The following is a 20,819-nucleotide window of genomic DNA, read 5'->3' as shown; positions in this document are numbered from 1 at the left end:
AAACATTTCACCTTGCACTGAATGGGATATTACTTACCACCGGAAATTTGATGAGAGTTTTTGAAATGTCTTTACAGAAACACAGATAAAAACCAACCACTTTCCGTAAAATATAGTTCTACTTCAAAAGCTGTCATTTAAATAAAAAAACATGTTTAAATTCAGCTATAAATGTAAGTGATTTTTCAATTAAGTTGGGCAAGTGATTATACTCTGATAAAACTCTGCAGAAAGAAAGCGGTTGTAATTCACATTTGTCATCCCAATGAAAAGTGAACTCGTAGTGGGTGTGTTATACTCATGGCTGTTATGTAAGGGACATCAGAATCCTGCTTATATCCTGGAGTATCCTTGCACTGCGGTTTGTCTCGGCAGTTAAGCATTTGTGTTGCTATGCACATCAGAACAGCAGTGAATCACTCACTCATAGCTCTTTTCCTAGTTGTGTGCGTTAATTTCAGTAACATATTGCATTTAAACTCTGTTTCAGCCCTCAGGCTCTTTCTCAAAGATTTAACTGTGTTTAATTGCAGAAGCCAGGTTTGTTAAAGATAAACCACTTTAGCAGCAGCAAGCAAGCTGAAATTTGGTGGTCACTGATGGACAGAAAATTACAATTTGTATTCTGGTAGCACACACAATGGATTAGCTGCTGTCCATATGCACTGGAAGACAATCACTGCCCCAAAGATCTTAGATTTAAGAATGCAAGCAACATACAAAGTGTTGGAGAGGAATCTAATCCAACTATGTACAGTTTTTGTATGCATTATTTACATTCTTTATATAAACCAACATATCAACTCTATTTGACTGCCCCTCAGCTCCTTCCTTGTGAGTTTCTTGCAGGTCTCAGAGAAAATAAAATAATGTAGATTATCCCCTAAATATTGATATATGATTATTTTCAGTTTTGTTTTTACAAAAATTTACTCTTCACCATATGATTGAAAGCCACTTATGCCACGTTTTGCCCCATGAAACCCAACGAGTTGGAGGCATCTGCATTAGTGTCAGCACTAAACGTACAAGGAAAATCTGATGCTAGGACTGGGTGAAAAGTGCAGGACATTAAAATATTTCAGAAATCAGAGGGGCCAGGAGGGCAACCTACCAGAATTTCAACATGTTGCCAGAAGGCAATCAGAGTTGTTTGTTATTTGTTTAGTGCCATCGCTGTGCATGATGATTTTACAGACAAATAAAAACACACTCCCATGTCCCAAAGACTTTATAATCTAAATTAAATACCACACAGAAAGAGATTTCTGGCAACAAATAAAAGATGGGGTGCAAGATGTTAAGGGATATGAGAGAAAAGACCATAAAATAATCCTGTAGCTACCTGTTATACATCTACTCCCGGGTAAATTCCTCGCAATTGTGCCACAGCAGAAAAATGCCCCCCCTTTCCCCCCCTCATCGCAGATTCCCTTTGCTTCCTTGCAGAAATCGGGGAAGCAAAGAGAAGCTGCACCAATACTCACTCACCCCCTCCCTGGCAGCTGGACAGCTCAGACACATCTGTTTGGGCAGCTGGGGGGCGGGGAGAAGGGGGAGAAGGTAAATCACTGGTGGTAGGGGGGTCTTGGGAGGCTCTGGCTGCCCAGGGATGTTAGTCCCAGCTTGCGGGGAGAGGGATTGAGGCCTCCCTCCCCCTTCCATCTGAGGCTGGGTCAGATCAAGCCCCAGAAACTTCCCCTGGCTGCAGCAAGCTCTGCACCATGGGTGTGGGTGTGTGTGAGAGGCTTGGAGAGGGGGTGGGGATTGGTTCAGCAGGGGGGGCTGTTGGGTGTGGGGAGGTCTGGATGCACGGGGTTAGGCAGATGGGGAGCAGCTCCTTGTACAGTGAGCCCACCCACACACCTGGAATCCCCCCCACTGAGCTCCTCCACATCAGGAGTCCCCTGCACTCAGAAGCCCCCACTGAGCCCCCCAAACCTCCACCCTGCCAAGCCTCACCTTCTGCATCAGGAGCCCCCCACATCTGGACCCCCACCCCACTGAGCTCCAACCAGCTGCACCCTGACCCCCCACTCCACCAAGCTCCACTCCCCCAGCCCTCCCCACTGAGCCCTAACCACCTTCACCTGGACTCCCCTGCAGAGTCCCATTCCCCCTGCACCCAGAACCCCGCACCAAGCCCCTGTGCATCCAGATTCCCCGCTAGACCCAGGCCCCCCACCGAGCTGCCCGCACCCAGATTGCGCCACACAGAACCTTGGTACTCTTGAGGGAATTCTGCACCAAAAAATTAAAAATTTAATATTCTGCAAAGTTGTGCATATATTAATTATCAAAACAACACAAACAGTAACAATATAATCACACAATTTTCAATTATTTTGGTAATTTATTTCAAAATACTTGTCAGCAAATCATTTAAAATGGTATGATTATATTGTGTTATTTTGACAAATATGCAGAATTTTAAAATATTGTGCGCAGAATATTTAATTTTTTGGCACAGAATTCCCTAAGGAGTAACATCTCACTTCTCACCTTACCAAGTTTAGGGCACTCTTGGGGAAAAAAGACTGCAAGTTGGGTTGGTTCCCAAACTCCTCAGGACCAAAGCTCGGAGTGCGTGCATTTGCACTTCATTGATCCCCCTGGCCATAGCTCTGAGGTTTTGACGGGCTCTAAGAACCACCATATCCAACCCTCCTTAAGTCTTTAAGCCAAGTGGAAAAGGAAAAAAATAGGGGATCCCTAAAAATAAAATCCCCAAGAGTTCCTTATTTTACCAGTTTGTTTTATTGACTAAAGGGACCAAAGTTTGTTAAGAAACCTCAGCACATGAACAGGGATGGTATAGAATAATTGCTAGGAGCAGATTTAAGGATAAAGGCCCACACTGCAAATTAACTTCATGACTGAGACTCGATTAAAAGTCCCTTGAGGCCCTAAAAGGGAGGTCCCAGTTAGCATTTGTTGACCTTGGTCACCATTAAATCTGCCCTGATGGTCTCAGAAATGGCACTGACATTTAAATACTTCATAACAAGCCTGAGAAACTTTAACATTATTTCACAGTTACAGTATGGTTGTGGGGCAGGGGGCTGTGGGGGGGGGGCACGTCTCATTAATATCACGGAATGCAAGTGGTGTTTTTTTAACTTCTCTAGAGGATGGAGATTGTAGTATTAGGTGGAAGTCTCGGTTCCAGTATCACATGGCTTTAAAGGCCACTCAAAGTCAACCCTGTAAGATAAATTAACTGATTTGGGGTGGGATGGGGAGGGGGAATCAAGCAACAACTTGGCAAGTTATGTTATTTTCTGTTAATGTTTAAATTGAAAACTATAGCAGAATGGCGCCAACTGTTTAAAAACTAGAGTGACATCCACATCTGAGTTGGATTATGAGGCCAGGGCATACGATGAACAATCTGTGATGGGCAGGACAAGGCGACAAAGGGAAAGAGGAAGAGGATTCTAAGACACATTCACTACTGCATTGTGAACATAAGGAATTGGGTCTTTTATTAGATGAGTTTAAAACAGATATTGCCTGTGGCACACATGGGAGCCACGATGGGCTGTGATGGAACAGATGTGCTTCCCCCATTTCGGGAGCTCTCCCATTCTTTCTGTATGTTATTTAAAGACATACCTTCCCTTAGCTAAAATGTAAACAAACAAAAGGTAAACTGCTGCTTGTGATATATGGCGTTAATATGATTTGATCCAATGTGAAACTGCCACACAGAAATAAATCTACACTAAAATCAGTTCACATAATGTTGTAAAACCTAGATAGGAAAACGTGCGGAAGCACTATGAATCTCTTTTTGCAATCCTTGTAATTTCTGCTGAGGGAGTCAGGATAAAGTATAAACAAATACTGAGCCCTACAACATCTCTCTCTCTCACACACACACACACACACACACAAATGAGTTGCAGCTCACTCAGACAGTCTGCAATTTCTACAAAATTCTCTTAAAAACAAGCTGTGGATGTGCTCTGCAGTACTGATACAGTGGACATACTGTTATTTACATAATGCTGCAAGTGTGGCAATTATTGTAGGGGAGCATGTGAAATCAGGAATGTGACAAAGTTCCTCCTCTACCTTCGTGGGTCTTGCGCTTATTGGCGGATTTGCTCTCCTTGGAGCTTCACGGCAGCCCTCAGCTTGGCCGTTTTTATGAATCCACAGTCCAGGTTGACTCCTCCTGTGTCTGACCAGGAGTTGGGAGGTTTGGGGGGAACCCGGGCCCGCCCTCTACTCCGGGTTCCAGCCCAGGGCCCTGTGGAATTTAGCTGTCCAGAGTGCCTCCTGGAACAGCTGCACGAGAGCTACAACTCCCTGGGCTACTTCCCCATGGCCTCCTCCCAACACCTTCTTTATCCTCACCATAGGACCTTCCTCCTGGTGTCTGATAATGCTTCCACTCCTCAGTCCTTCAACAGTCCGCGTTCTCACTCTCAGCTCCTAGTGCCTCTTGCTCCCAACTCCTTACACGCGCACCACAAACTGAAGTGAGCTCCTTTTTAAACCCAGGTGCCCTGATTAGCCTGCCTCAATTGATTCTAACAGCTTCTTGATTGGCTGCAGGTGTTCTAATCAGCCTGTCTGTCTTAATTGTCTCCAGAAGGTTCCTGATTGTTCTGGAACCTTCCCTGTTACCTTACCCAGGGAAAAGGGACCTACTTAACCTGGGGCTAATATATCTGCCTTCTATTACTCTCCTGTAGCCATCTGGCCCGACCCCGTCACAGAACATAAAATCAGATCTTGCAGTCCCTATGTAGGTCAAATCCCCATTGACTTCAAAGGGAGTTTTTTCCTATGTAAAAACAGTGTATTTTCCCCAAAGTCACTATTCTAGCGGTCTTATGATTGAAGAACAAACTAGTACCTTCTATATATTTATACAGGTGAAATCCTAGACCCATTGACTTCAATTTCACCCACAGTGCCTGTCTTTAATGAAATTAATCAATATGATACATTAGAAGACAAAGAAAAGAAACACACGTTGTGATATGGTGATTACACGCTGTATCCTAAGCATGACTCCATAGGTGGGTTTTTAGAAGTTTTCTGAAATAGACAGAGGAGACTATTAATTGGGTAGAGTATGCAGAAAAGTGAAATGGAAAACTTACCCACCCTGTGTAGTAACTGTAGTTCTTCAAGATGTGTCCCCCTATGGGTGCTCCACTTTAGGTGTGCATACACCCCATGCACCTTCAATCAGAAATTTCCATTGGCTGTCCATTCAGCCTGCGAACTGTGCCCTACAAATCCTCGTGCCTTGCACTGAGGCTATGCAGGACTGTGTGGGTCAACTGCCCTCAGTTTCTTCTCTATCACTAAGTCCAACTAAAGAGAGTGGGTAGTTGAGTACTCATAGTGACCCACATCTCCAAGAACTACTGTACAAGGTGAGTAACCTTTCCTTCTTCAAGCAGTGTCCCTATGGGCACTCGATGTCAGGTGACTTTTGAACAGTATCCCCAGGAGGAGGTAGCTTTGGTATAGAGTCTAGTACAGAAGTCAGAGCTGCTCACTGACATCTCAGATTTAGGGGCACGGACCAAGGAATAGTGTTTGGAGAAAGTATGTATTGGAGACCACACAGCCGTCCTGCAGATTTCAGGTACTACAGTGTCCTTAAGTAAGGCCATAGAAGTTGACTGTGACCTCAGAGATAGCCAGAATCCTAGCAGGAGGCTGGGTGTTGGCAATCTCACAGCAAGCGATAACACACCTCAAAATCCACCTTGATAGTCTCTGGGTAGAAATAGTGGACCCATTATATCTGTCTGCAATGAAGACAAATAATCTAGGAGATTTCCAGAACAATTTGGCCCTGTCATCTTAAGTATGGAAGAAAACTTCCCATCTCGAGTTGCGTGGTTTTGGGGGAAATAAACCAGGTAACTGTATGGTCTGGTTCAGATGAAACTCGAATGATACCTGTGACATTCCCTAGGGTACAATCTGGACTGTTGAACAGCTGTCTTCCCTTAATTCTCTAGCCTGAGGTGCCTTTCACATTGCTATGCTGTCAGAACATCCACTCCGGGCCTGCTCACACAACCTTCAGCCATCTTTTGGAGATATGAAGGGCCTGTATTACATATTTTTCCCCAGCACCTCTGATTCTAAAAGCAATGAACAAGATCAGGAAGGACAAGGTTATCCAGATAGTGCCTATGTGGCCAAGATAGGTGTGGTATCCTTACCTGTTTCAATTGTCAACTTGTTCCAAGCTTCCCTCATCTTTACTCTCAAGTGCTTCATCCCAACATAAAGAACCTTCTCCTCAAGGTACGAGTCCTTGATGGTTTGTGGGCACAGAGTCTACCTATTCAGTAGAGATGCCCCACACTGAACAGGACTCTGCAGTGTTACGAGTGGATAAGAACATTACTTCAAGCACTTTATAACTGAAAGCTCTGATATTCCACTGCACTCCATTGTGACAGGGCATTGTCCTGCTCCCAACTCTTGCAAGTTGGTGTCTCTGTTGCAGGATTTGCCAACCCCCCCTCACAGAATCCAAGATCACCTCATTAATTGAAAAGGTGACTCCGATATTGCCAATTAAAGGGTATCCAATAACTTGTGTTGCAATTCCCTGACCTCTTTGAGTGGTATCTTAAGGGAGTCTGACATGCACTTGATGTGGTCTTGGAATTGCTTAAAGTCATCAGCCATAGAGAGTGGAAGAGGCATTACTGATTCATCAGGGACGATGAGAAGGCAGTGGTTTGAGAAGTAGTCTCCTCATCTGCTCTAGCTTCCTGTTCCTGAAATGTCTCCCTCTGCTGGGGAATGGTCTGAGGTGGTAGAGATAGTCTCCCCCTCTCATCCTTGTTGGCTAGGTTCAGAGCCCTTGACCATTGCTGTTGGTAAGCAGCCAGGGAATCCCAATATGACCATTGTGGGGAGAGGGTCCATACAGAGGAGGGGTGGCACCCAGTGTTGCTCTCACCACTTGTGATGTCTTGTCCTAGATTCCTCTCTATCTCTGTGGCGCACGCAGAAAGGATTCCTATAAGGGTGGTTTGGAGAGGCTGAATGGAGGTCCCCTTCACCCTCCCCCGCAAAGAGTAGTGGAGAAGCCCCAGCTGATAATGGTGGTGAATTGGGTGGTACCAGTGATAAATGAGAGTCCAAAGACTGTACTACTCTCAGTACTGAGGGACCCTTGATGCCATGATCAATTGACACTGCGATTCCTCCGCTACAGTTAAGTCCTTTGAGAACTGGGTATGTTGGTACCAATGTGATAACTTGTCTGGAAGTAGATGGTACTGAGGGTTAGAATGCTCCAAGGAGGATGTCAGACGTAGATGTTTCGATTTACGTGGTACCAGTGGTACAGGTGCATCTGATGGGACCTGTCTGGAGGAATGTGCCTCCTTGCCGTCCCTGTCATGCTTGGTCCATCCCAAGGCTTGCTCAGAGCTGTTTTTGCTCTTGGAGGAGCTTCTGGCCCTGGTGGTACTGGAGGAACGTGCAGCCTCCACAGTATTGGATCTAGAAATCAACTATTTTGAGACCATTGACTTTGCAGGAGACCGAGGTCTCTTTGGAGCAGACTCCTTACAAGGTGAGTCAGAGACCCTCTTTCTAGGTCTTTTAGAGGACTATGAAGCCTTCTCCTTCTTGGGAGAGTGTTCGGCCAGGACCGAAGGGGCAATACATTTGCCCAGCAATGGGTGTACTCTGATGCACGGCGAACGGAGCGCTTGATCATCAGATGCATCAACTTGATCTCCAAGTTCTCTCTGTACCTAGATTTCAGGGCTAAACAGAAGTTACACTCCTGGGGAATGTGCAACTCTCCTAGGCAATGGATGACCTTGAAGTGGCCAACAATAACCGTGATAGACTCGTGGCAAGTGAGGCAACGTTTGAAGCCTGGAGAGCCAGGAATGCTCTCTCGAGGAAGGCAAGTCTCCCTAATGAGAGAAGGGAGGGGAGGCATTCCTATGACTAAAAACTAAACTAACAACTTATTAAGATAAACTAACACTAAGAAAAAGATTCTAATAGGACAAGGCACGCTGGAAGCGGACAGGCTACAGGTCCATCTCAGGGCAAGGCAGTGGAGAAGAGACTGGGGCCGATTCGTCTGCACAGCCTTAGAGCGGGGCATGAGGATGTGTAGGGCACATGTTCGGGCCGAATGGACACTACTAACAAAAATCTCTAATCGGAAGCATATGCACACCTAAAGTGGAGCACCCATAGGGATACTACTTGAAGATTAAGAGAACCTTACAGACAGCCAAAACGAGTGCTGCTACACAGGATGGTATCTTGAAGAGTGCCACTGGCACACATTACTAACATAACTGACGTACACTTTATGATACAGATTCTGAAACTGGAATGAAATTAACAAGTACGTTGTTGAAATGAGAGCCAGAAGAGACTCTTGCTCATACTCTACTCCTTCAGCGGCGTCACCTCTGCAGTGCTAGCAGGGATGAAAAGTAATAAACACTTATTTTTGTCACTAAAATAGAAATTATTCTAAACACGCCCCAGAAAACAGGTGTGGGTAAGAAACTGGTGCCATTTTAACACAGTCTCTTTTTTAACTACAGACACAGTTTAGCTACTGTATAAAGTCTTGTAAAGGAACTACTCTCTGAAATCGTTATTAAGAAAGAATTTCCCTAGAAGAATGTACAAAATTATAGTTTTGAAATAAATGAGTAAGATCTACTGAAGTCCAGCTTTACCTTTTCTTTTCTTTTCATTGCACAATCTTTTATTAAAATCTCTATTACAAAAAGTCTAAGATGAATCATTATAAAGTGCTTTGATCGTATGATGATTGTCTGCATTAATACCTATGATAGATATGGGAGATAACTTAAAAGGTTAGTTGCCTATTTTCCTAGCTGGAGATAAAGTGCTGTGTTCCTCATGAATGATGTATGATTACAATTGCTATATTCAAGTGCATAATACAAATGTTCCATATGCAAAGAAATGATGTGTGGATGCCAGGAAGGCTGCATTTTTCATGTGTAATCCTATTGAACTCAGTGGGATTCCACAGGTGGGATTGAGACACAAACTGGCCACAAAGGTAGAGCTATGGATAGGCAATGATATATGACTGCAAAAGAACACCTATGATGGTTTGTGGAACCCATCTATGAATGAATTCTTATTTCATTTCTTGAACTCTGTATGTATATGCCTTATGGCTATCATACTGCTTGTGTTAAAGGGGCACCAGTACCTGGGTGTTCGCCTCTGAAGGAGATGGTCATTAAAGACCATCAACAACAGAATGGGACTTGCCTTCGAAGAACAATGTTAGGTAAAACCAGTTTTCCAAGTATGGACTCCAGGTGGATGGTAACTGAACAAAAGAGCACCTGATGGAAGATCTTGATTAATTGAGGGGTAGGAGGGATGGGGACTTGAGGGTGATCAGGAGGATCCATAGTAGTGGGAACTGGAAATTATAAAAGGCTGAGGGCTGATCAGAGAGCAGCTTTCTCTCAACAACCAGAACAGGAAGAGAAAACTTAACTGGAGGAATGTGGTCCAGCAGAGGGGACCTGGGGACCCCAGACAACACCAACCAAGACCGAAAAAACCCCACTCACGAGTGGTGAGAACTCTGACAGAGGAAGAGAGAACTGAGTATAGCTGTTTCATGGATCTATACATCTCTTGTGCTGTCTAAAGTAAAGAGTGATTGGTATAGAAATTCTTCTGCAAAAAGTCTGTCTTATTGGCTTCAACTATCCCATGTTCCTGAAGGGTTAAACTATAAATTAGAGTACGCATGCGGATGGAGCTCTTGGGAGGGTGTGTCTAAGTTATTGAGGAGTCTTGGGAGGTTCCGCACTGGTCTTGGGGCCTAGGTCAGCTGGACTGTGGGGTCTCACTTCTGAGAAGGGGTACCAGACAGACTATGTGCAGGGAGCGAGCCTAGTGGTCAAAGAAAAAACCCATGACTGGAACCTACGCAGATCTAGACAGAAAGGAGTTTAAAAGCACATGGATCCAGTGTTTGTATCCAAACAGCAGCCTGGTGAGTGTCCAGCAAGGGGGAGCTTGAGTAGGTCTGTAACTATTCACCTTCTATTTAAGCTATTACAAAAGTATGCTACAATTAACTTTTTTAGTTCTCTTTGCTCGCAGTGTTTGTACTGGAAAGTTGGATGCACAAGAAACCTGGACTCTCAATGGCATTTGAGCCTTTGCTGGCAGGCTCCTTTAGCATGCATCATTATTCACAACAAACATACTGCCCTCTCTCTAGATTTGCAAGTACTGTATGCAACTAGTCTTCTCAAAAATCACGTTACCGTTCTAGATGAGCCGACTGTCCTTAACTTTGCTAATAAAGCAGTCATCAATGATACAGTGCACTAAGAAAAAATAATACAAAACCAGGATTGAGAGCTAAAGATCCCTTTAAATTCAGTCTCTGAAGATATTGTGAGTAGAGTGCCTATTAAGCCACAATGCTAGCAATACAGGGCAATTTGATGTCTGACCATTAAAATTAAGCAAACATAGAATCATAGAATATAAGGGTTGGAAGGGACCCCAGAAGGTCATCTAGTCCAACCCCCTGCTCGAAGCAGGACCAATTCCCAGTTAAATCATCCCAGCCAGGGCTTTGTCAAGCCTGACCTTAAAAACCTCTAAGGAAGGAGATTCTACCACCTCCCTAGGTAACGCATTCCAGTGTTTCACCACCCTCTTAGTGAAAAAGTTTTTCCTAATATCCAATCTAAACCTCCCCCACTGCAGCTTGAGACCATTACTCCTCGTTCTGTCATCTGATACCATTGAGAACAGTCTAGAGCCATCCTCTTTGGAACCCCCTTTCAGGTAGTTGAAAGCAGCTATCAAATCCCCCCTCATTCTTCTCTTCTGCAGGCTAAACAATCCCAGCTCCCTCAGCCTCTCCTCATAAGTCATGTGTTCCAGACCCCTAATCATTTTTGTTGCCCTTCGCTGGACTCTCTCCAATTTATCCACATCCTTCTTGAAGTGTGGGGCCCAAAACTGGACACAGTACTCCAGATGAGGCCTCACTAATGTCGAATAGAGGGGAACGATCACGTCCCTCGATCTGCTCGCTATGCCCCTACTTATACATCCCAAAATGCCATTGGCCTTCTTGGCAACAAGGGCACACTGCTGACTCATATCCAGCTTCTCGTCCACTGTCACCCCTAGGTCCTTTTCCACAGAACTGCTGCCTAGCCATTCGGTCCCTAGTCTGTAGCTGTGCATTGGGTTCTTCCGTCCTAAGTGCAGGACCCTGCACTTATCCTTATTGAACCTCATCAGATTTCTTTTGGCCCAATCCTCCAATTTGTCTAGGTCCTTCTGTATCCTATCCCTCCCCTCCAGCGTATCTACCACTCCTCCCAGTTTAGTATCATCCGCAAATTTGCTGAGAGTGCAATCCACACCATCCTCCAGATCATTTATGAAGATATTGAACAAAACCGGCCCCAGGACCGACCCTTGGGGCACTCCACTTGATACCGGCTGCCAACTAGACATGGAGCCATTGATAACTACCCGTTGAGCCCGACAATCTAGCCAGCTTTCTACCCACCTTGTAGTGCATTCATCCAGCCCATACTTCCTTAACTTGCTGACAAGAATACTGTGGGAGACCGTGTCAAAAGCTTTGCTAAAGTCAAGAAACAATACATCCACTGCTTTCCCTTCATCCACAGAACCAGTAATCTCAAACATGTTTGCTTTGCAAAACAGAACCATACAGAACCTGCTTGCATAATGGAAAATCTGCCACCACACTAATCTTGACAGCACCAGGTCTAACTATTAACATTCAATGTGCTGCCAACATTATAAAAACCGAAAATCACATTCTTCTGACTTCAATTTTTTACTCCTGCCCTTTATTTTATTGAGGAATCAGTAGTTCAAGACCTAGATAAATATTTCAAAAACTATACTATTTGTGAGCAGAGCAGGTCACTACCATTTCCCAGTGCATTTGGAGTTCATGTGAAATAAGGGCAGAAGAATGATGAGCTGCATTTTTAACATAGGCATACACAGAACAGTTGTCTAGCTATAGAGAATGCGTAATGCAACATCTGCAGTGTACGCTTTGCCAAAGCCCCATCCCAAATAAATGGAGTGCATTTTCCCTAGTGCAATTAACTCTCATACTCTGGCAGGTTTTGCTAGAAGATCATCAAGGTAGATTACCTTCCAGCATATGAACTAAATACTTACAGGTGTTATATCATCAGTTATTACTTACAAACTTCTGCATTTAACAAGACATCCAGGCAAATGAATGATCTAATTTATGAATTATTTATAAGAATTTCACAGCATGCTCCTGGCGTCATCCATGGCCTTTTCCAGGTCATATGACACCAATTAGAGCTGAATTTTAAATTATTCAATAACCTGAACTCTCTTGTCATTTAACATATAGATATCAATGCAGTAAACAAGTTAAGTCTAATGGGCCCTGGAGGTTTGTGTTCCTCCGCCCATCAGCAGCAGGGGCTTTGTGCTACTGCCGGAATAGAAAATAATAGAATGCCGCAGTCAAAAACATTTGCAAGGTTTTAATAAGTTATTTTGGCTCCCTTAGGGATTTTAGCATAATTTACCAGCACTGAATCTAAAACACATTAAAGTCCTTAGCAATGTTCTTTTAAACAAAATTAGGACAGACCAAAAAAAGTGGGTCTGTGACACTGACAATACAGAATAGGTCCCTAATTTGAACTGTAGAAGAACAGATAGTAGGTTGGATATGCTATTCACCACCTAGTATCTTTTCCCTCTCTTACCTGGTATTCTAATCTAGCCCCAGAAGCAATCTATCTTTAAAGGTAAGACTCCAGGGAGAAAGGGAAGAGTTCATATGATAACCATTAGGAAAGAGGTATACTTCACACTCCTCAGTCACTGACTATGATAGGAAGACGAACTATTGCCCCATGCATGGGCTTCCTTTTGCACCTGTTCAAAGACTGCATTTTAATTGCACTTCAAGGATTTAGATGCTTCCTGAGGTTCAATGAGATAGCAGGAAGGACAGGTGGAGTGGGAAAGTCCTGTTTAAAATGAATTAGAATCTGGATGGTTGTAGTTATTCAAATGAATGCCAGAATACGAGTAATGATGGCTGTAACAAGAGGATGTACCAAATAAGTGAAAACCCATCTATGCATAAAGGAGTAACCAGAGTAACTCTCTGGTTACTCCAAGGGAGATAGACCAACATATCTCACCTCTGTTCCATGGTACTCCCAGCTCCAACCCCAGCTCTAATTTCCCTTTTGGCCCCTTCATGAGTTATTCAATGGCACATGAGGCTGTGGGGTAGGGTGGATTGGTATCTACCAGTATAGGAAAAGAAGAGCTGGAAAATGTCATAGAATATGTCCAAATAGTGAATCAAACTAGTTGTAAGGCATTTTGCTTTGGCTACCTTCCTAGACCTGATTGTGTCAATGTTCAAATCCTAGGCAGCATCTGATGATTGCACATTAAACCCAGTAGCATGGAGTATGGGCAGCAAAATTAACTTTTCAGTAGATGGTAATGGTGTTAAATATGTGCAGATCTACTCCTGCAAGCTCACTTTTTTCATATTATCTTAAAAAAACAAAAAACCCACATTTGCACTTGGTATTGCAGATCTAACATATTATGGGCTCCGGGCCTTCTTACCTACTACTGGGCTCTTTAGAATTCAATCATAATTTGGTCCAAAGCTGTGCTCTCTGACCAAAACACAAAACAAAAGGGAAGATGCACCATGACCTCTCTAAATAGCCATTTTTACTGTGATTAAATAGAAACCAAACACCTACGGGATATGAGCAGACAGAAGTTGGTGTGTGAAGGTTTCTATTGCACTTGACATTAAAACATCAGCATTTGCCAACACATACACATCTCAGTGATATCTGACATGAGTTTTTCCCAATGCAGAATTTTAAATGGCAATCAATGTACATTCGGAAAACCCACCTCACCAAAAAGTCCAACTTGCTCCAAAAGGCAGGAGTCCCCTGCAGATTCCTTTGGATTTGGATACATGTTACGGACTGAGAGAGCTCTTTGCCATGAAAATAATCATAGAATCAGAAGCTACCAGAAAGACTGAAGTCTTCTAAATAGCAACACGTGCAGACTCAGAAGGATTTTGTTTTAGAGAAACAGGTAAAAGTAGAAAGCTATTTACATAGGAGAGAAATCCACAAAGACAAACCTGGAGAGAATCCCCCAGTTTAAAGAAAAAAATAAATAGGAAAGCTGTACCCAAGTGAGTGCATTCTAGCAGGAAATGTCTTTGCAATAGAGCCAATCAGCATTTAGATTCTGTTAATGATCCAGTGTCTGGGAAATAATTCATAAAAAGTAAACAGCAATTTTCATGTGGCTGCCCTTTTGATCTTACATTTGTAGGGAGTATCCTGAGGCTAGCTTTCGGCGCCCCTGTGGCTCCATCTGATTGACCTCTATTCTGCCCTTCAAGTACCGATTATGCCAAGGAATAACAACATGCATCGCATGGAGGCAGACATTTCAGTGCAATTCTGTTAAAGACAGGCTGACTCATTGTGTCAGTGTCAAAGAGTTTCATACAAAAAAAAGTAAAACTTTTTAAGTGCACTTTTTATTTTGCAAAGACACTAAAATATTTTGGAATGAGGATGGGATCAAGACTAACTCATCAGAGCTTGATTGCTAGGCACTAAATTAGCTAGGCAAAGGATAGTGTATGGGTGGAGGGACCATGCACAGCCCAGCCCTCTGAGTACGGGCTAAGCAAAGGAACAGTGACAAAGCTCTTGCAACCAGTTAAATTGGAAATGTGGTACTTGACCTCCCTGTGGACTTAAAAGAAATGGCTATTGTGATTCTTTGAGACACGATACAGACATGTATTCCATTTAGGTGTGTACACGCCCAACTGGAGAATTTTGCCTAGCAGTATCCATAGGAGGCAGCGCTCACGCCTCGTGCTCATATAGCCAGGGGACGGGCTATGAGGCAGCGCCCCCCCAACTCCCCTCAGTTCCTTCTCACCAAACACCCAGAGACTTGACTCCTGTGCAGAGCGGATATACGGTGGGTCATGGAATACGTCTGCATCACATCTTGAAGAACCACACTTACAGTAAGTAACAGTTTCTTCTTCTTCTTCTTTTTCTTCTTCTAGTAGATGTAGCCAAGTATTCCCCTGAGGTGACTCACAAGCAGAACACCACTCCTCGATATGGGCGTCACCTAAGCACAAGCAGCACCGCATGTGCGGATTATTATTGGGGATCGCTCCCCCATTTGATGAACAATGTTTAGATCCTGGTGAGGGCATCACCAGGGAATTACTTAAACCACAGCTAACTAACACTAAATTGAACTAACACTGTACGAGGGGTACTGATTAACTACATACAACTAGAAAAAATGACTAAGAAAGAGAGAGGTTGTGAGGTTAGGAACCATACAGAGCTCTGACTCCAGCCATGAGTGGTAAGAGGGAACCAAGGGGTGCTGTGGCAGCGGTGACCCATACAGACGGGAGAGAAGCTATGAGCACGAGGCGCAAGTGTGGTCTCCTATGGGTGCTACTAGGCAAAGTTCTCCACACACACACACCCCCCGAAGCGGCACACACAGCTGCGTGCACTTGAAAAAGAAGTATATATGCTGTATTCCAGGAAAATGCTAGGGTTTTAATGCTCCAAAGTCTAAGTGACCAGGAGCTTCTTCCTCAGATAAGAAGGGAGAAGGTAAAGGAATGCCTGGAATCCAAAGCTGAACACTCCTGATGTGATACACAACTGAAGACAGAATGCCAACTAAAAACGCCCAGTACTGTGATGACAGAAGCACAGGACACATCTGCATACACTAGAAACTTCAAACAGTAAAAGTGTATGTGTGGGTAGGCGGCGGCGAAGTGAGTTGCAATGACACTGCTCTGGATGAGTCTGAATGGCTAACACGATAGCCTTTGCTGGACAGAGCTAGCAGAGTTCTACCCCTGGTACACTCTTGGAGATGAAGACTCCAGAATTTAGCTCCCCCTCCAGTCTTTCCTTGTAAGTAGCTCATCAATTAGTGCATACAACTATTTAACGAGACATTTGGCAGGCACTGTGACAGTAGGAAATATTTACTTCATGACTGTGCAGGAATTCAGTCTGACTTAAACAGGAAGAGAATTTATAAGTAACAGCTCCGGTTCAAAGATATCTACAAGCCTGTGAATGGAGCACGCAGACTTTTCTCTGGGGATGGCTGCATGTGCCTGTTTATTTTACGGGCTGCATGGTAACCTCTACTGCAGCATATACACACATAAAAATGCCGAGGTGTGTAAATATCCGAATGCACAAAACATATTTTCGATTGGCACTTCTTGATTATAATCAGTCCACAGCAGAGGCAGAAGCAGTCGCGAGATGTTTTAGACTGCGTTGTGTATGCAGAATGGTGGATATTGCGACAACTGTATGAGCCAATATCAATAAGATTGATTAGCAGGCCATATATTTTGTGATGCCCTCTGAAAAAGTGGCTGGTGTAAAGGGTTTAAATGAATGGTTAGCAAGATCCACCACTCAAAGATCACTAAAGAAAATTCATAACCTTAATTTACATTATTTCTATAACCTGCACTGTGGCTGACACTAGAAGTACAGGCATGACTAGGTAATGACCACATTTGGCATCTCCATTGTAACACAGGCAGACATAGGCATATTACCTGTTCCCAACCATCTTCTTAATATTGCGCCAAAGGGGATCGTATGTGGTCTCTGCCAAAAGCTAAGAACCAACTGATTGTCATGGTTATTGTGAGATGTTTGTATTGGAAACAATTTTAGAGCTCTGTAATATGCAGGATATTATGCTCCAAATCTGTTAGGAGTGAAACCTATCACCTGAGGAGGGGGGAAATCTGCAAGCTGACCCAATCAACATGAAAACAATGAACATCCGTGGAGACCACCTATGTTTAGTACCTGGACTCAATGCAGGCTGGAGATTTACATAGGCCAATGAACCCCAGGAGAGTTCTCAGAACAGGGCCCCCCCGGGCTAAGAAACAATAGTCTGTGACTGTACATGAGAACAAATGGCCCAAGTGGTTATCAATTACAGAGGAATGACTGTCAGTGGGAGTTGTCTCATGAACAGTGGATCACAGCTCTCTGAACCAGACAAGCGCTGCAAGAACTAACCAGTAGTGAGAAATACCTTGCTACACAGGAAAGTAACTTGTTAACAAGTGTAGACTATAGACTGTGGTTTATGTTTTTCTTTTAACTGTAACCTTGGATTTCCAAACCCTTATACTTGCTTTTATTAAAATCTTTACCTCAAACTCAATTAAATAAACTTCAGTCTGGTTTTACTAACAACCTAAGTGCCTTGTGCTAAGAAGAGTGTTGAACTGAGGTGTTTCCATGAACACCAGGGATCAGTGTACATTGTGGGTGATCAGAAGATAGAGAACTGAGCACTCGAGTGTTAACAAAGTGGCGTGTGTAAATTGAGAGCCTACAGAGGGAAAGAGCTGGGTTTGCAGAGCCCGGAGGGAGCACCGGTGCTGCCAGGAGCCAGTGGCTGGGGAGAATGGTGGGGCACAGACAAGGCTCCTCCCACTGTACAGGGGGTAGTAATTCACCTAGGACTCCTTGGGTAACTATGAAAAGCGTCACACCCATATTGCTCACCACTCACCTGCCACCAACCCACTGAACCCAGCAGTGCACCTGGCACATATTCTAAAATGGTGCCCAGTTTTAACTTTGTCATGTGTGACTACTAATGTCTCTAGTTCCCAGACAGTTCAGAATGCACCACAGTGCCACCTTTTGTTTCCATCCATGGTCCAAAATCCTCTACACAGGCACATTTTGTGAGCATGTTGAAGGGGACAGCACAAAGGATTTGGGATGGTGTAATCAGTTCAGGGACACAGACCTTTCAAAAGGCACCAGGGCCCATGACTCTTTTGGAAGCAAGCACCAAAACTTCACACTAAGAGAACAGTTTGCTACTAACTCATTGGGCGTGCCAGAACTTTCCAAAGGCACAACTCTAGATGCAACGACCTGGGTGGCTGCGTCCTTAGTCTATCTTTAAAGATGCCACTATGTTCTAGTGTCAAGGTTCCTCCCCCACTCTGAACTCTAGGGTATAGATGTGGGGACCTGCATGAAAACCTCCTAAGCTTACTTTTATCAGCTTAGGTTAAAACTTCCTCAAGGTACAAATTAATTTTATCCTTTGTCCTTGGAATAACCACTGCCACCACCAAACTCTAACTGGGTTTACTGGGAAACGTAGTTTGGACACGTCTTTCCCCCCAAAATCCTCCCAACCCTTGCACCCCACTTCCTGGGAAAGGTTTGGTAAAAATCCTCACCAATTTGCATAGGTGACCACAGACCCAAACCCTTGGATCTGAGAACAATGAAAAAGCATTCAGTTTTCTTACAAGAAGACTTTTAATAGAAATAGAAGTAAACAGAAGTAAAGGAATTCACCCCTGTAAAATCAGGATGGTAGATACCTTACAGGGTAATTAGATTCAAAACATAGAGAATCCCTCTAGGCAAAACCTTAAGTTAGAAAAAGACACACAGACAGAAATAGTCATTCTATTCAGCACAATTCTTTTCTCAGCCATTTAAAGAAATCATAATCTAACGCATACTTAGCTAGATTACTTACTAAAAGTTCTAAGACTCCATTCCTGGTCTATCCCCGGCAAAAGCAGCATATAGACAGACACAGACCCTTTGTTTCTCTCCCTCCTCCCAGCTTTTGAAAGTATCTTGTCTCCTCATTGGTCATTTTGGTCAGGTGCCAGCGAGGTTACCTTTAGCTTCTTAACCCTTTACAGGTGAGAGGAGTTTTCCTCTGGCCAGGAGGGATTTTAAAGGGGTTTACCCTTCCCTTTATATTTATGACATCTAGTATGGACTGAACTAATGTTGCAAGACTTAGAACATAAGAATGGCTCTGCTGGGTCAGACCAAAGGTCCATCTAGCCGAGTGTCCTGTCTTCTGACAGTGGCCAGTGCCAGGTGCCCCAGAGGGAATGAACAGAACAGGTAATCATCAAGTGATTCATCCCCTCTCACTCATTCCCAGCTTCTGGTAAACAGAGGCTATAGACACTATTCCTGCCCATCATGGCTAATAGCCATTGATGGACCTGTCCTCCATGAATTTATCTAGTTCTTTTTTGAACCCTGTTATGGTCTTGGCCTTCACAACATCCGCTAGCAAGGAGTTCCACAGGTTGACTTTGTGTTGTGTGAAGAAATACTTCCTTTTATTTGTTTTAAACCTGCTGCCTGTTAATTTCATTCAGTGACCCCTAGTTCTTGTGTTATGAGAAGTAGTAAACACTTCCTTATCTACTTTCTCTACACCAGTCATCATTTTATAGACTTCAATCATATTTCCCATTAGCCATCTCTTTTCCAAGCTGAAAAGTCCCAGTTTTATTAATCTCTCTTCACACAGAAGCCGTTCCATACCCCTAATCATTTTTGTTGCCCTTTGACTTTTTGACTTGTTCTTACCATAGCTTGCCAAAGTATGAAAAATCCATTCCTGAATTCAGAAGTTATTTTAGGCTAGATTTTAAATTGCATTTTAAATTATTTTTTATACCTTGTCACAAGAGTTGCACTGCAGCAGTTCTTGGGCTCACGATTCAGTAGAGAATAATAATGCTTTGAGGTAGGGAATTTCAAAAGTGCTCCACACTGGTCTAATTCAGCTCCTATTGAAGTCAATGGTAAAAATCTTATTAACACCATTGGGAGCAAAGTCAAACCACACTACTGAGAGCGGTTGAAAAATTTCACCCTAAATTCCCATGCATGCAGATCTCAAAAGGTTTTAAAAATATTAATAGGTTCCAGAGTAGCAGCCGTGTTAGTCTGTAACCGCAAAAAGAAAAGGAGGACTTGTGGCACCTTAGAGACTAACAAATTTATGTGAGCATGAGCTTTCGTGGGCTACAGCCACTTCATCGGATGCATTCAGTGGAAAATACAGTGCGGAGATTTATATACACAGTGAACATGAAACAATGGGTGTTACCATACACACTGTAACGAGAGTGATCAGGTAAGGTGAGCTATTACCACGAGGAGAGCCGGGGGGGGGGGGAACCTTTTGTAGTGATAATCAAGGTAAGCCATTTCCAGCAGTTGACAAGAACATGTGAGGAATGGGGGGGAGGGGAATAAACATGGGGAAATAGTTTTACTTTGTGTAATGACCCATCCACTCCCAGTCTTTTTTCAAGCCTAAGTTAATTTTATCCAGTTTTCAAATTAATTCCAATTCAGCAGTCTCTTGTTGGAGTCTGTTTTTGAAGGTTTTTTGCTGAAGAATTGCCACTTTTAGGTCTGTAATCGAGTGACCAAAGAGATTGAAGTGTTCTAAAGAGATTGAAACGTTCTATGATACAACCGCATTTGCTCCAACCCCTCAGACAGAGACAAACACTACAAGATCTCTATCAAGCATTCTTACAACTACAATACCCACCGGCTGAAGTGAAGAAACAGATTGACAGAGCCAGAAGAGTACCCAGAAGTCAACTACTACAGGACAGGCCCAACAAAGAAAACAACAGAACGCCACTAGCCGTCACCTTCAGCCCCAACTAAAACCTCTCCAGCACATCATCAAGGATCTACAACCTATCCTGAAGGACGACCCATCACTCACACAGATCTTAGGAGACAGGCCAGTCCTTGCTTACAGACAGCCCCCCAGCCAGAAGCAAATACTCACCAACAACCACACTAACA

The 20,819-nt window shown here is 43.6% G+C and overlaps 1 protein-coding gene across 5 annotated transcripts in view; it reads right to left on the bottom strand.

Annotated features, from left to right (window-relative positions):
- Nucleotides 1-20,819, bottom strand: part of KIAA1328 (KIAA1328 ortholog) — a 296,689-nt gene that overhangs the window by 110,501 nt on the left and 165,369 nt on the right. The gene's annotated exons all lie outside the window — the stretch shown is intronic.

The sequence above is a fragment of the Caretta caretta genome, chromosome 5 (assembly GCF_965140235.1).
Source record: "Caretta caretta isolate rCarCar2 chromosome 5, rCarCar1.hap1, whole genome shotgun sequence".
Taxonomy (NCBI): domain Eukaryota; kingdom Metazoa; phylum Chordata; order Testudines; family Cheloniidae; genus Caretta; species Caretta caretta.
This window is presented reverse-complemented; position numbering and strand designations above follow the sequence as displayed.